Source organism: Rattus norvegicus, assembly GCF_036323735.1.
Source record: "Rattus norvegicus strain BN/NHsdMcwi chromosome Y unlocalized genomic scaffold, GRCr8 chrY_unlocalized_7, whole genome shotgun sequence".
In the NCBI taxonomy this organism is placed as follows: Eukaryota; Metazoa; Chordata; class Mammalia; order Rodentia; family Muridae; genus Rattus; species Rattus norvegicus.
The window spans coordinates 144170-161425 of NW_026947410.1; the positions used below are offsets into that span (position 1 = coordinate 144170).

Consider the following 17256-nt stretch of genomic DNA (forward strand, 5'->3'; position numbering starts at 1 on the left):
CCTATTAGTAAACCCTAGAAGTACTGAAATAATATCTCAGAGGAAGTTGCAGTCACAACAACACTTGTGACATCACAGAAGAATCTAGTGCTCTCCAGGTTAGAAGAGAGTTTTCAGGGAATGCCTAACAATGATGTCACTGAAAACTGTCATGGCCTACCTGATGAACACCTTTCCTTACATTGACCAGATTCAAGTTTGCACTTTATAGGTATGTCTCCTATGACACAGTGGAAACCTTTATATACACCTTCTCTCTAAAGCTAGAGAATTCTCTGTGCTTGACTAGTGGTTACATGCTGTGGGGCGTGGCATGGGTGAAAACGATTTAGGAACATGGAGTGTAGGAGATGTTCCTAGATAATATTTTTAATCCCCGGTTCATTCCTGTGACACACAGTTAAATTTTCTAGGTTTTCTCTGTATCACAATGACCAGTATTTTCCCTACAGATGTATAATTGAACGAATATTGTATTTCAATTTCTTATTGTAAATTCCTTGTTAGGTGACTTTGTAAATTTTTCTCAGAAATTGATCTCAAAAATTCTGTTTTCAAGTACCATTTTCTGCAATGATATTGTCACATATGGGGCCCTGATATAGAGTAAGTATAATAGTGTAAATTCTGTGTACCTACTTCAAATGTAATCTCCCAAATTCTTATTTTATCAAAAAATTACCAGACATCAGGAGAACAAAGAAAACATTGACTATTGAATTCTGTTTCTTGTCCCATGTGATATCAGTACTACACTCTCTAGCGTTCAGTGTTCCCATGGCCAGAATTGAGGGTTTAGGATGATTTACCATGATTCTTTCTTCAGGCCAAACGTAAGATACTGGATGATGTGCAGGGAAAAGAATGACCTGAGGACCAGTTAAACGTCTACTTCAGGTTTGGGATTTACCTCAATGGAGAGCGCTTGCCTAGCAAGCGCAAGACCCTCGGTTCCTTCCCCAGCTCTGAATAAAAGAGAAAAAATAAAGTCTACTTCAATAGGTTCATAAAAACAGGGGGAGTCTCTTTGAAATTGTCATTTTTGAATTCTATATTCTTGACCTAGTTGGTCAGAATCCATGTTAACTTTCCAATTAACTTCATAGGTGTAAGAGCCACCAAAAGTATATATGTATACATCAGACCAAAAAAAAAAAAAAAAAAAAACTAGATAAGATTGATGAAGGTAGGAAGTGCATTCTGCAAGGAACTGGATATAGATATTTACTGGAGACACAGATACAGCATGTCAAATACAGAAGTGAATGCTAGTAGCAAACCAGTGAACTGAAAACAGACATGTGGTTAAATTTAAAAAAAAAAGGATTAGAAGAACTGAACGTGCTTTAAACCACATAAGAACAATGATGCCAATGAACCAGAGATTTTTATAACTAGACCAATAATCAGAGAAAGTACATGGAGTAGTCTATGGCTACAAATGCATATGCTGCAGAGGATGGCCTTTTTGGGCAACATTGAAAAGAGAAGCCCTTGTCCCCTCTAATTTGTCTCCCTGTTCAAGGCAATGTCATGCGGCAGAAAGTTTGGTTAGAGAAGAAGGATATGGAACAGGTAGGGATCTTATGCACAGGAAACTGGGAAAGGAAATAATATTTTAAATGTATATATAGAAACATCTAATTAAAAAGCAATAAATTTTGTTTAAATATAAAAAAATGAATGATATAAAAGAAAAGAAAGCTGCAAAGCCATCACAAATATTGACTCAGAAATCTGAAGTGGTAGAGTAATACTAGTGGAATGACTGAGTTATTGAAGTCCCAACTAGAAGCACTTCTCTCTCCCAAATATCAGTGTCAGACACAAAGTGCATGATAGGTATACAAAGCATGTACGTGTTTACCTTAGTTAGTGACACAATACTTGTTTTTCCCTTCTTCCTTAGGACCTTTTCTTCTTGTGAAAAAGTGTAAAGGTCATGAGTTCTCAGGAAAACAACTGTGCCCTTCACAACACTTGGCTTTTGGAATAAAGAAATAAATGATATAAACCCTTTGACTTCCAGGAACCATAAGAACAGGGAAGTCTACAAGCTTCTAAGAGCCTCACAGTTCCTTATTCCCTTATATAGAAGCTCAGATCAAGGCTATCTCTTCAGCCATCCCACTCAACCCCTACCAAGGGCTCTCTGAGTTTTACAAAGGACCACATATTTCTTCCTTGTTTTTTTATACCAAGATAGAAGGCCAGCATCCTTCTACCCATTTCCTATCTCTTCATCCTCTTTATCACCACTCCCCAATTTCTCTGAATTACATGTCAAACAGTAACCACTTTCAAAGTATGTCTCCTGTGACACAGTGGAAAACTTTATGTACTCCATCTGTCTAATTCTAGAGATTTCTCTCTGCTTCACTAGTGGTTTCATGTTCTGAATGGAGAAACTTGTTCAGTGGCTTGGCATGGGTAATAAAGATGTAGGAACATGGAGTGTTGGAGATTCTTCTAGAGAATATTATTATTCTGTATGTCACAGATTTTTTCCTGTGACATACAGTTCAATTTTCTAGGTTTTCTCTGTTTCCCAAAGTCTAGTATTTTCCCTACAGACCTTTTATTGAATGAATATTGTATTTGAATTTCTTATTGTAAATTCCTTGAAAAGCAACTGTAGGCAGCTGCGACGTGCCAGGACTCTAAGTTGGTGCTAGTTTCTGCCTTCCACCCTCCCAATGGTGAGCTCTCCTTTTAGTAAACTATTCCTTATTTGGCTATGCCACCTGGCCTGCCAGATTCTGCATTTTGAAAGCCTATCTGCATGACCCTTTTGGCTTGCTAGGATTGGCCAGCACTATCTATTTAAGTTTGGTTTGGGGGTTCCCTGTGGTCAGAAAATTGTATCAACGTTCCTGAGTAAAACTCATCGAAGAAGATCTTCACTATTCGTGTCTTACATGCTGGTCGAGGGTGGACACGGCAAGTGGTGACCCGTAAAGGGACCTCCTGATATCAGAACTTCTTGCAGTCGGGGCATCGCTGGAAATTTCCCAAGGTAAGGTGGGACCATAAGGACCATGGGAAATAAGTGGTTATAAATTCTCAGGGTAGTTAAAAAGTAAGTTCTCGGTAGAAACAAACTGAAATTAGGAAGACGCTTAGGAAGTCACAGCAGCCTAAAAAGTTTTGATCCTGAGGACCTCACAGTCTCATCCAATTTTTCTGGCTCTTCAAGAGCTGTTTGAGCATAAGGAACTAAAAATAAAAAGGAGCACCATAGAGAGATTTTTGTGTGAATGCCATGTCTTTGCTCCCTGGTTCTCAGACTCTGGTAACCTTACTGTGGCAAGTTGGGAAAAAATAGGGAAAGACCTTGATTTTGCATTGGAACAGGGGACTCTAAGACCTGGGGTCCATCCAGTGTGGCATTTACTGCATAGTTGTCCTGAGGATCAAAAATGTTGTCAGGCAACTATAGAGAAGGGGAAAGCTGCCCATGAAATGCTTCAAGAGGAAAGTACAGAAAACCAGGGAAGTACAAAAGAGACAGACTCAGAAAAGACAGATATAGAGGAAGAAACAGACGAAACAGATTAAGAAGAAGAAAAGGAAAAAGTCTAAAATGGTGGACGAACTCCATAGGAGGGTCCCCTTAGCTCCTCCTCCCTGCAAAGTTGTAGAGGGAGAAAATAAAGTTTCAGGTGCAGGGGGTCCTCCTGTGGTTAACAACGGCACTGTACATGTGCAGGGTTTTCACCCGGCATCAATTGGCTAGTAATATGCTAATGAGGGAGCAGCACAATGCTAATGAGGTAATTCATGCTCCACCAATCCCTGAAGGACAATTAGCATAGCCTCTGCTGCTGTCTATATAAGGTGAGCACTCTTGCTGCTTGAGGTCCCACTGTCCCTGTTCAAGAGAGCTGTACAATAAAGGCTTGTTCGCAGAGGAATCCTGTTGCCACGGCTTCTTCTTGCGAGACATTGGGCATGCAACAACCAGGTAGTCCATTCTGTCCAGAAGTGTGGGAGCCAGTCCGCACAGAAGTGAATCTGGCCTATCCTGTTTATGTGGATGCTAATCAACAAAGGTATCATGAGCCTTTAGACTTTAAGGTGATCAAGTCCCTGAAGGAATCAGTAACACTTATGGCATTATGGCCTCATTTACCATAGCTTAGGTTGAGGTCTGACACAGATTTTGCATGACTCCTAGTGATTGGATTAAACTTACTAGGGCCTGTCTTAGACTGGGACAGTATTTGTATTGGAGAACTTGTCTTATTGAGTTTCCCAATGAACATGCTGACTCTAACTTGGCAGCAGGGCGAGGGGCAGCCAGTCTGTCTGGGATAGAGATATGCTGCTGGGTCAGGGACGCTTTGCCAATGCTCAGACAGGGTATCCAGGACAGGTTTACCAGCAGATTAAGAAGTTACAACAAAGGCATGGAAATCCTTACCTAATAAGGGAGAAGTGAGTGGAAACCTAATCAAGATCCTTCAACGACCTATGGAGCCATTCTCTGACTTTGTAGCCTGATTAGTGGAAGCAGCGGGGAGAGTCTTTGGCGACCCCGATACGGCTATGGCGTTGATTAAACAGTTGGCCTATGAACAGTGCACAAAGGAATGTCGAGCTGCTATCATTCCTTACAAGAATAAGGGACTTGAAGCTTGGATGAAGGTCTGTAGAGAAATAGGGGGACCTTTGTCTAATGCTGGACTTGTGGATGCTGTTATGCAGAAGACGCAGAGAAAAGGAGGAAGTTCAGGAGTGTGTGTTAAGTGTGATCAACAGGTGCACCTAAAAAGGCAATGTTGAGAAAGGAGAAGTCTATTCAGTACAGGAATTGGCCAACGCCCAAGGCAACAAGGTCTGTGCCACAAGTCCAAAAAGGGGAACCATTGGGCTCATGAGTGCCACTCGGTAAAAGACATCAATGGGCAGCCTCTTAGCTCGGGTTTTGGTGGAGCAGGTCCAAAAAATGGACAGCCGGTTCCAGGACACCAGGACCTACAAATATATGGGCCAGTGGAGAATCAGGACGTATAACAGAGACACGAGATATGGCCGTCCCTTCGCCATCCGAGAGGACAAGGTGAGCCACTAAGTGCTCCACAGGACTGGACCTCTGCTCCACCAGCAGACCTGTACTAACGCCTTGAATGGGGGTCTAGTTGATAGAATCTGATTTTAAAGGACCCCTTGAACCTGGGCCAGTAGGGTTACTTAGAGGGAGATCATCTACATATTTAAAAGGACTACATGTCCATCCAGGAGTTATTTACCCAGATTAAACTGGGGTAGTCAAGATCATGGTAGAATCACTGAAAGGTATTGGTACCATTTCCCCTGGGGACAGAATACCCCAAATATTACTTTTGCCTAGACTTCATGAAAGATTTGTAGCCCACTCTAGAGGGAGAGGAGAGAATGGTTTCCGTTCCACAGTCCCCGACCTTACATTTTTAGCCTTGGGTTTAAACCAACGCCCAGTAATGGAGCTAAGGGTAGATGGTAAAAGGATCCTAGGAGTGTTGGATAAAGGGGCCGATAGAAGTATAATAGCTAAGAAAGATTGGCCCTCTGGAAGACCAGTACAGGCCTCATCTCAAACATTACAAGGTCTCCATTAGACAAAAGCTCCTGATATGAGGGCAAGACAACTGAGTTGGAGAGATCAGGAAGGGCATTCAGGAGTTATGCAACCCTATGGGTTGGATTTGCCCATTTCCCTTTGGGGGAGATATTTGCTGAAAGATATGGGTTTCAAATTGACCACTGAGTATTCTGAAACTTCACTAAAGATTATGAAACATATTGGCTATTTTCTTGGTATTGGAATAGGGAAACACCTGCCGGGTATGACTAACCCTATAACTGCCCAACAGAGAGAAAGGAATCAGGTCCTGGGTTTTTCCATGGGGCCACTGAAGAAGGGTTCCCATTACCTGGAAAACAGAGTAGCCGGTTTGGGTTCCTCAGTGGCTGCTTTCTTCTGAGAAGTTTGCTACAACTAAAGCTGGGTGCCAAGCTTATAAAACCATCAGTATTATCTTGGAATACCCCAATTTTTGTGTTTAAAAAGAAGTCAGGGAAATGGAGACTGTTGCATGATTTACGAGTTATTAATGAACAGATGCAAATCATGGGCCCCAGTGCAACTCGGGCTTCCTCTTTTATCCTCTCTGCCAGACTGTTGGCCTGTTGTAGTGATTGATATAAAAGATTGCTTTTTCTCCATACCTCTTTGTCCAAGAGATAGTGAAAGATTTTCTTTTACTGTTCCATCATGCAATCATGAAGAACTTGATCAACGACTACAATGGGTAGTTTTACCACAGGGTATGGCCAATAGCCCTTCTGTGTGTCAACTTTTTGTGGGCAATGCCATTGCCCCAATAAGACAGAAGTTTCCTGCACCCAATTTTACAGATGATATCCTTTTAACTGCAAAGTATGAAGAGATTTTAGATTTAGTATATGGAAATTTAGTTAAATTGCTAGAAGGTAGGGGATTTGATTACTGCCCCAGAAAAGGTACAAAAGGGCAATTTTGTAAATTATTTAAGAACAAAACTAAGTCCTTATACCCTTATCCCCCAGAAAGTTGAATTGAGGAAAGATAATCTTAGGACTCTTAATGATTTTGAAAAATTACTAGGAGATATTAATTGGGTCAGATGTCATTTAAAATTACCAAATTATGAATTAAAACCATTGTATAACACTTTAGTTGTGGATTCGGCCTTGTAGTCTCCTAGACAATTGACTGATGAAGCAAAGGAAGCTTTAGAGAAGGTTGAAAAAGGATTACAAGTCACAATATTACATCGATGGAAGGAGGGTGCAGACATTGTGCTATGCATTCTAGCCACCCACAGGCAGCACACAGGATTGCTGTGGCAAGATGGCCCTCTGCTTTGGGTTTATCCCAAGGCTTCTCCAGCTAGATCAGTAGAGTATTATCGTACAGCAGTTGCATGATTAGCCCTGAATGCGATCCAACATTGCGTACAATAATTTGTTGTTTCCCCAAACTCAATCATCGTGCCCTATACAGGTCAGCAGATGAAGATCTTGTGTGGCACTGTGGATGATTGGGCTATATCATGCTGTGGATTCCATCGAGAGATAGATAATCATTATCCAAAACACTCTTTGCTATCCTTCTTTAAAGAACATCCCGTGATCTTTCAGTGTTCCTATATAGGGGGCACCAAACATTTTTACAAATGGATCCAAAAATGGCTGTGGAGCTTATGTGATTAACCATCAAGAGACAATTTTGTGCCAATATCAACCCAGCTCTCCACAAATAATTGAATTCAAGATTGTGCAGGAAGTGTATAAAATTGTTCCTTTGCCTTTAATTTGCTCTCTCATTCATCATATATGTTAATGCAGTTAAGATATTAGAAGTGGCTGGCCCTATTAAAATTAGCAGCATGGTATGCCAGCTGCTGAGGGAACTTCAGGAATTGATCAGAGAAAGAGGTCACAAGTTTTTTGTCCAAAATATTAGAGCTCATAAAGGTTTGCCTGCTCCTCTCAGTGAGTGAAATGATCTTGTGCATAGATGTACCCGAATGGAGTTCATATTCTTAAACTCATCATTGGATGAAGCCCAACAGTTTCATAAACAAATTAATGTGCTTACTAAGACCTAAGAGCAGAAGTTTCACTTGTCTTGAGCAGATGCTTGACAGATAGTTTTAGGATGTCAACAGTGTATCACTTTTCACCATCCCCATAACGTAGGGATTAATCCTAGAGGACTCTTGCCCCTAAAGCTTTGGCAAATGGATGTAACACACATACCTGGATTTGGGAGCCTAAAATACATTCATGTTTCTGTGGATACTTGTTGAGGAGTCATTCATGCTACCCCTATGAGTGGAGAAAATGCACCCAATGTTGTTGGACACTACCTCTAAGCCTGGGCTGCTTGGGGAAAACCTCAACACTTAAAAACTGATCGTGGCCCAGCATAAACTGCCAAATCTTTCAAATCCTTTTATAAACAGATGAATGTGCCATGACCTGCCTTATAATCCCCAACGTCAATGTGTTCTTGAGGAAGCACATCGTACCTTGAAGGAATGCATAATTAAACAAAAAAGGGGAATAGGCCATGGTAGAAGCCCCAAGGAACAGATATCCTTAGCCCCTTTTATTCTTAATTTTTTTTTTTAAATTTTGAATGATGATGGCCTTTCTGCTGCTGACCGACATCAGTGTCGGGTGGGCACGTTGAAAGTTATGTGAAATGGAAAGATGTGATCACTGGCTTATAGCATGGACCAGATCCAATGTTGGCATGGGCAAGAGGGTCTGTTTGTGTGTTTCCTCCGGATCTGCAAGATCCTTTGTAGGTCCCTGAAAGATTGACCAGGAGGTGCTACAAGAATGATGATCCTGCTGTTGCTGACACTTCTCGGTGTGACCCAAATGCTGGTTCAAACAGAGCCCTGGTGGGGGATACTACCGGAGTTCCCAAGATTCATGCCGATACATCATGACTTTTAAGCCCACTCCTCTAATTTGGGTAAACAGTTGTCACGTTATCTTCAAGGCAATTGGGCAGGAGAATTCGACTCCTAAATGGATCAGCTACATGTAGCCATCCTGAAGATGAACTCCACACATGCAGATGCTAGACTGGCTACAAGATTGTCATCTTGGATTGCTAATGCTATGAATCATCTGAGGGTATGGGTGGGTATGGAAACCCTAGCTGGACTCTTGCTGCTGGTCTCCCTAGTGTGCCTGTGGTGTCTATTTTAGAATGAGGTTTGTTCAGAGGTGGCACACAGTTTGCAGCCATTGAAGCAGGACAGTCCCCTCAAGCCTGTCTTAGGGTCATTCAGAGACCTTGTTGTACCTCACGCCTGAGTATGTGTGAGTGACTGTGCACAGTGATGGGCAACCTAACTTCTATCTATGGCAGGGAAACTTGTGGGAGACGAGTTGTCCTAAGACTGGTTTAATGAAGAGATGATCCTAAGACACGTGGTTGGGGTGGGTCACCATGCTCAGTGGTGCCTTTGCCTGCTCGGTTAATTAAATAAAAGGGGGAACTATAGGCAGCGGTGTTTGGTCCACCTCAAACATGGCACTGGTTTCTACCTTCCACCCTCCCAATGGTGCGCTCTCCTTGTAGTAAGCAGGTCCTTATTTGTCTATGCCTGCCTGGTTTGCTAGCTTCTGCATAGTGACAGCCTACCTGCATGGCCCACGTTGCTTGCTGGGACTGGCCAGCACTAGCTATTTAAGTGTGCTCCGGGGATTCCCTGGTGTCTGAAAATTGTATCAAGGTTCCTGAGTAAAACTGCTTGAAGAAGATCTTCATTGGTCATGTCTTCCTTGTTAGTCGAGGTTGGGCATGATAAGGGACTTTGTAAATATTCCTCCATGTGTACTCAAAAATATTGTTTTCAAATTCCATTCTCTGCAATGATTTTGGTCACAAAGGGGACCCAGGTAATGAGTGAGTATAACATTGTAAATATGGTCTACCTATTTCAAATGATGAATTCCCAAATCCTTATTTTATAAAAAAATTACCAGACATCAGGAAAGCAAAGGACAACATGGACTAATGAATTTGGCTTCTTGTCCCATTTGATATCAGTACTACACTATTGAGCTTCCAGAATTCCTATGGCCAGACTTGAGGTTTTAGGATGTTTTAACATGATTCTATCTTAAGGCAAAACATAAGATACCAGATGATGGGCAGGGAGAAGAATGGCTTGAGGAACAGTTAAACATTTACTTAAATAGGTTTATAAAAACAGGAAGGAGTATTTTTGAAATGGTCATTTGTGAATTCTATGTTCTTGACATAGGTGGGCAGAATCCATGTTAACATTCCACTTAAACACTTAGGTGTTGGAGCCATCAAATATATATATATATATATATATATATATATATATATATATATACACATACACACACATCAGTCAAAAAAACTAGATATGATTGACGAAAGTAAGAAGTGCATTCTTCCAAGAACCAGATATAAATATTTCTTGAAAGACACAGATATAGCATGTCAAATACATAAGTTAATGCTAGTAGTAAGCCAGTGAACTGAATATGGACCTCTTTTTGGTAAATTTTGAATAAAGATAGAGGAGCTGAGGGTGTTTTCAAACCCATACTAACAACAATACCAATGACCAGAGCTTTCTCGTACTAGCCCAACATACAAAAAAAGTACATGGACTGACCTATGGCTCCAAATGCACATGTGGCTGAGATGGCCTTTTTGGGCAACATTGGAAAGAGAGGCCTTGTCCTCCACAGTTTGTCTGACAGTTCAAGGGAATTTCATGCGGCAGAAAGGCTGGTTAGAGAAGAAGGTAATGGAATGGGTAGGGATCTTATGGAAAGGAAATGGAGAAAGGAAATATTTTAAATGTATATGTAGAAACATCTACTTAAAGAAGAAAAAATTGTTAAAATATAAAAAAAATGAATGATATAAAAGAAAAGAAAGCTGCCAAGCAATCTCACATATTGACTCAGAAATCTGAAGTGGTAGTCAGGTTAATACTAGTATAAAGACTGAGATGATGAAGTCTCAACTAGAAGCAGTTCTCTCTCCCAGATATCAGTGTCAGACACAAAGTGCCCTATAGGTTTCCAAAGCATTGAGGAGTTTAACTTGAGTTAGGGACACAATACTTGTTTTTCCCTTCTTCCTTAGGACCTTTTCTTCTTGACAAAAACAGTACAGTCATGAGCTCTCAGGAAATCAACTGTGTCCTTCATAACACTTGGTTTTGGAATAAAGAAATAAATGATATAAACCCTCTGACATCCAGCAACCATAAGATCAGGGAAGTCCAGAAGCTTCTGACAGTCTCCCAACTCCTATTTCCCTTATGTGGAAGGCTCACATCAAGGCTATCTCTTCAGAGACCCCACTCAATTCCTACCAAGGACTCACTGAGCTTTCCAAAGGACCACATATTTCTTCCTTGTTTTTTATACCAAGACAGAAGGCCAGCTTCCTTCCCCCCATCCTATCTCATCATCCACTTTGTTATCACTCTCCAATTTTCTCTGAATTAGAGGCCAATTAGTAAACCCTAGAGGTATTGAAGGATATCTGAGAGACAGTTGCAGTCATGGCAACAGTTATGACATCACAGAATAAGCCAGGGCTCTCCAGGTTACAAGAGAGTTTTCAGGGAGGGCCTAATGGTCATGTCACTGAGAAATGCCATGTCTTACATCCTGAACATCTTTCTTTACATTGACAAGATTCGAGGGTGCCCTTTCCTCGTGTGTCTCCTTTGACACGGAGGAAACCTTTATGTACTCCATCTATCTAAAGGAGAGACTTCTCTCTGCTTCACTAGTGGTTACATGTTCTGAATGCAGAAAGTTATTAAGGGGCATGGCATGGGTAAAAAAGTTTTAGGAAAATGGAGTGTAGGAGATTCTTCTAGATAATATTTTTATTCTATATATCATAGGTTCATTCTTGTGACATACAGTTCAATATTTGAGGGTTTCTCCGTTTCTCAAAGGTCAGCATTTACCTACAGACCTTGAATAGAATGAATATTGTATTTCAATTTCTTACTGTATATTGTTTGATAAGGGACTTTGTAAATATTCTTCAATGTGTACTCAAAAATTTTGTTGGCCAATTCCATTTTCTTCAATGAATTTGGTCACAAGTGACTCCAGCTATAGAGTGATTATAAAAGTGTAAATACTGTGAACCTACTACAAATGATAAACTCCCAAATCCTTATTTTATCAAAAAATTTCCAGACATCAGGAAAGCAAAGGACATTTTTCACTGTTGAATTCAGTTCTCCACTCCCATTTGATATCAGTACTAGACTACGTAGCTTCCAGTTTTCCCATGGGCAGACTTGAGGGTTTAGGATGTTTCACCATGATTCTTTCTTCAGGCCAATCCTAAGATATTGGATGATGTGAAGGGAGAAACATGGCTTGAGGAACAGTAAATTATCTACTTCAATAGGTAAACACAAGAGGACTATTTGAAACTGTCATTTGTGAATTCTAGATTCTTGACATAGTTGGGCAGAACCCATGTTAACTTTCCCCTTAACCACATAGGTGTAGGAGCCACCAAAATCATAGCATATATATATATATATATATATATATATATATATATATATATATATATATATATCAGCCAACCTAACTAGATAAGATAGGTGAAGGTAAGAATTGCATTCTGCCAGGAATCGGAAAAAGATTTTTCCTGAGAGACAATGATACAGCATGTCAAATACAGAAGTGAATGCTAGTAAAAAACCAGTGAACTAAAAACGGACCTGCTCTTGGTAAACTTAAAAAAAGGATTAGAAGAGCTTAAGGTACTTTCAACCCCATAAGAACAACAATGCCAATGAACCAGGGCTTTCTCTTACTGTACGAATACACAAAGAAAGTACATGGACTGAGGAATGGCTCCAAATTCATATATGGCAATGGATGTAATTTTTGATCAACATTGGAAAGAGAAGCCCTTGTCCTCCCTTGTACATCTTTCAGTTCAAGGGAATGTCATGCGGGAGAAAGGCTGGTTAGAGAAAAAGGAAATGGGAATGTGTAGGGATCTTATGCTCAGGAAACTCAGAAAGGAAATAATATTTGAAATTTAAATATAGAAACATCCCGTTAAAAAAAACAATAAAATTTGCTAAAAATAAAAAAGAAAGATATAAAAGAAAGTAAAAGCTGTCAAGTAATCACACATATTGACTCGTAAATGTGAAGTGGCAGAGTAATACTAGTGGAAAGACTGAGATGATGAAGTCTCAACTAGAAGCACTTCTGTCACGTTAATATTAGTGGCAGACAAAAAAATCACTATTGGTGTCCAAAGCATGTTGTTTACTTCGAGATAGCAACACAATATTTGTACTTCCCTTCTTCGTTAGTGCCTTTCTTCTTGACAAAAACAGTAAAGGTCATGAGCTCTGGAAAACAATTGTGCTCTTCACAATACTTGGGTTTTGTAATAAAGAAATGAATGATATAAACTATTTGAATTTTAGGAACCATAAGAACAGGGAAGTTCAGATGCTTCTAAGAGACTTGCAGCTCATGATTCCCATATGTGGAAGGTTCAAAAAAGGCTATCTCTTTAGCGATCCCACACAAATCCTACCTTGGACTCACTAAGCTTTCCAAGGACCACATATGCCTTTCTTTTTAAAAAAAAAAAACAAGACAGAAAGCCAGCTATTCCCCTTCTCATATCTCTTCATCTTCTTTTTTGTCACGTCCAAATAACTGTTTACTCTGAATTAGAGGCCAATTAGTAAACCCTAGAGGTAATGAAGGAACATCTGAAGATCAGTTGCAGTCACAGCAATACTTGTGACATCACAGAAGAAGCTTTGGCTCTCAAGGATACCAGAGATTTTTCATGAATGAACTAATGATGATGTCTCTAAGACCTGCCATGGCCTATCTGCTAAAGAGCTTTCCTTACATTGACTAGATTTGAGGGTGCCCTTTCCAGGTATGTCTTCTGTGACACAGTGGAAATGTTTACATACTCCATCTCTCTAAAGCTAGTGACTTCTCTTTGCTTCATTAGTGGTTACATGCTCTGAATGGACAAAGTTATTCAGGGTCTTGGCATGGGTCGATGAGATTTAGGAACAGGAGTGTAGAAGATTCTTCTAGATAATATTTTCATTCTCAGGTTCATTTCTGTGACACAGTTCAATTTTCTTCGTTTTCTATTTTCCCAAAGGCCAGTTATTCCCTACAGACCTTTAATTGAATGCATGTGTATTTCAATTTTTATTGTATATTCCTTGATAGGTGACTTTATACATATTCCTGAATGTGTACTGAAAATTCTTTTTTCCACTTCTATTTTCTTCAATGATTTTCGCAACAAAGGCACCCAGCTCTAGAGTGATTATAACACTGTAAATTGGGTGTACCTACTTCAAGTGGTAAACACCAAATTACTATTAAATCCTAACATTTCCTCATATAAGTAAAGCATAAGACCACATGTAGTATAGAATTTGGTTCTCAGGTCCGTTTTGATCTCGGTTCTTCTGTTCCAGTGTCTCAGGGCTAGATTTGAGGTTTTTGGATGTTTTACCATGATTCTTTCTTGAGGCCAAACATAAGATAGAGAAGGATAGGAAGTGATAAGAATGGCTTCAGGACCAGGGAGACCTCATCTTCAATAGTTTCATAAGAACAGGAGGGAATCTATTTGCCAATGCAATTTGTGGATTCTACATTCTTGACCTAGTTGCACTGAATCCATGTTAAAATTCCCCCTAACTTCATAACTGTTGGAGCCACCAAAAGTATATTCATATATATCATTATATATATATATGTATATGTATATATATACATATACATATATATATATATATCATACGTATATCACACACACACACACACACATATATATATATATATATATATATATATATATATATGGTGATCAGCCACCAAAATTAGATAAGATTTATGAAGCTAAGAAGTGCATTCTACCAGGAACTGGATATAGATATTTCCTGAGAGACACAGTTAGAGAATGTCTAATACAGAAGTGAATGTTAGTGGCAAACGAGTGAACTGAAAACGGACATCTTGTTGGTAGATTTTGAGACAGTATTACAATTGTTGAAGGTGCTGTTAACTACAAAAGAACAACATTCTCAATGACCCAGAGCTTTCTGGTACTAGACCAATATTCAAAGAATGAACATAGACAGAAATATGGCTCCAAATGCATATGTGGCAGAGGATTGCTTTTTTGGCACCAATGGAAGGAGAAGCCCTTGGTTCTACCTTGGTTTGTCTCCCAGTTTAAGGGAATGTCAAAGGGCAGAATTATAGTTAGAGAAGAAGGGATTGTGAACAGGTTGTGATTTAATGGGCAGGAAACTGAGAAAGGAAATAATATTTTAAACGTAAATATAGCCTCATCCAGTTTAAAAATCACTTAAATTGATAAAAAATTAAAAAAAGAAAGAAATAAAAGTAAAGAAAACTTCCAACTAATCACAGTTATTTACTCAGAAATCTAAATTGGTATTCAGAGTAATACTTGTAGCAAGACAAAGATGATGAAGTCTCAACTAGAAGCACTTCTTTCTCCGAGATATCCGTGTCAGACACAAAATGCACTATAGGTATCCAAAGCTTGGAGGAGTTTACTCTGACCTGAGGACCCAATACTTGTCTTTACCTCCTTCCTTAGGACCTTTTTCTTCTGGGCAAAAAGAAAAAAAGGCCATAGATCTCAGAAAAACAACTGTGCCCTCTCAAAATTTTGCTTTGTAATTAGGAAATGAATGATATAAAACCTTTGACATCCAGGTACCATAAGAACAGGGAAGTCCAGATGCTTCTGTGAAGCTTCCAGCTCTTGATTCCCATATGTGTAAGTCTCAGATCAAGTCTATCTCTTCAGCGATACCACTCCAACCCTTCCAAGGGCTCCCTGAACTTTTCAAAGTACCACTTATTTTTCCTTTTTTTTTTTCATACAAAGACAGAAGGTCAGCTTCTTTCTCCCCATCTCTGATCTCTTTATCCTTTTTGTTCTCACTCCCAAATGGCTGTTTACTCTGAATTAGTGGCCAATTAGCAAACCGGAGAGTTACTGAGGGAATATGTGAGAGGCAGTTCCTGTCAGGACAGTAATTGTTACATCACAGAAGAAGCTAGGGCTCTCCTAGTTACAACAAATTTGTCATGGAGGTCCTATTTATGATGTCACTGAGAACGGCCATCTCCTACATGCTAAACAGCTTTCCTTACATTTACCAGATTCGAAGGTGTCCTTTCCAGGTATGTCTCCTGTGACACACTGGAAACCTTTATGTACTCAATCTCTCTTAAGGTAGAGACTTATCTCTGCTCCACTAATGGTCACATGCTCTGAATGGGGAAAGTTAGCCAGAGGCATGGCTTGGGTCTCTAAGATCTAGGAATATGGAGTGCAGGAGATTCTACTGGATAATAATTTTATTCCCAGTTCCATTCCTCTGGCCTATAGTTCAATTTCCTCAGATATCTCTCTTTTCTAAAGGCCAATATTTTCCCTACAGACCTTTAATTGAGTGAATATTTTATTACATTTTCTTATTGTACATTCCTTGATAGTGGACTTTATATATATTGCTGAATGTGTACTCCAATGTTCTATTATCCTATTCCATTTTTTTGCTCTGATTTTAGAAAAAAGGGGGCCCAGTTCTAAAGTGAATATAATAGTGTAAATATTCTGTATCTACTTAAATGATAAACTCCTAAATCCTTATTTTATCCAAAAATTACCTGACATTAGTAAAGGAAAGGACAACATAGACTATATCATGTGGTTCTGCAGTGGCATTAGATAGCAGTTCTCTAATATCTACCTTCCAGTGTTTCCATGGCCAGATTTGAGGGTTTTGGATGTTTTACCATGATTCTTTATTCAGTCCAAACATAAAGTTCATGACATGGGCTGGGAGAGGAGTGGCTTGAAGTCCAGTGAATCTTCTACTTCAGTAGGTTCATAAGAATAGGAAGGAATCTATATGGCTTTGTCATTTGTGGATTCTAAAATCTTAACCTAGTAGTGCAGAATCCATGTTAAAAATCCACCAAACACCATAGCTGTACAAGGGACCAAATATATCCTCGTCATTCTGATTGGTGTGCTGTGGAAACTCAGGATTTTTTTTCTTTATTTCCATTTACCTGATGGCAAAGGATGTTGATATTCCTCATTTGAGAATTCATTGTTTAGCTCTACAGACACAGAAACACACACACACACACACACACGCACACACACACACACACACACACACACACACACGCACACACACACACATTCAGCAACCAGATGTAGATAAGAGTGATGAAGCTAAGGAGTCTATGCTGCCAGTGAACTGAAAATTGACATCTTGTTGGTAGGGTTTGAAAAAGGATTAAAAGAGCTAAAGGTGCTTTCAACACCATAAGAACAACAATGCAAATGCAACAGAGATTTCTGGTAATAAACCAATATTCAAAGACTGTACATGGAAAGAACTATGGCTCCAACTGCATATGTTGCAAAGGATGGCCTTGGGGTCACCAATGGAAGGAGAAGTCATTGGGTTTGACTCCAAGTTCAAGGCAATGTCAGGGGGCAGTAAGGTGGGTTATAGAAGAAGGGGAGCAGAATTGTATAGGCTAATTATGGAAAAGAAACTGGGAAAGGAAATAACATTTGAAATTCAAATGTAGAAATATCCAGTTAAAAAA

General features: G+C 39.6%; 1 long non-coding RNA gene across 6 annotated transcripts in view; it reads left to right on the plus strand.

Annotated features, from left to right (window-relative positions):
• Positions 1–17256, plus strand: part of LOC134484776 (uncharacterized) — a 92151-nt gene that overhangs the window by 19122 nt on the left and 55773 nt on the right. For 4 of the 6 annotated variants that reach the window (XR_010062556.1, XR_010062554.1, XR_010062558.1 and 1 more), the window contains exon 1: positions 14593–15807. The exons of 1 other annotated variant lie outside the window; for it this stretch is intronic. This is a non-coding gene — a long non-coding RNA (uncharacterized LOC134484776). Of the gene's footprint in view, positions 1–12934; positions 13496–14592; positions 15808–17256 lie in introns of those variants that run through there. One more of the 6 variants, XR_010062557.1, reaches the window with a different exon arrangement.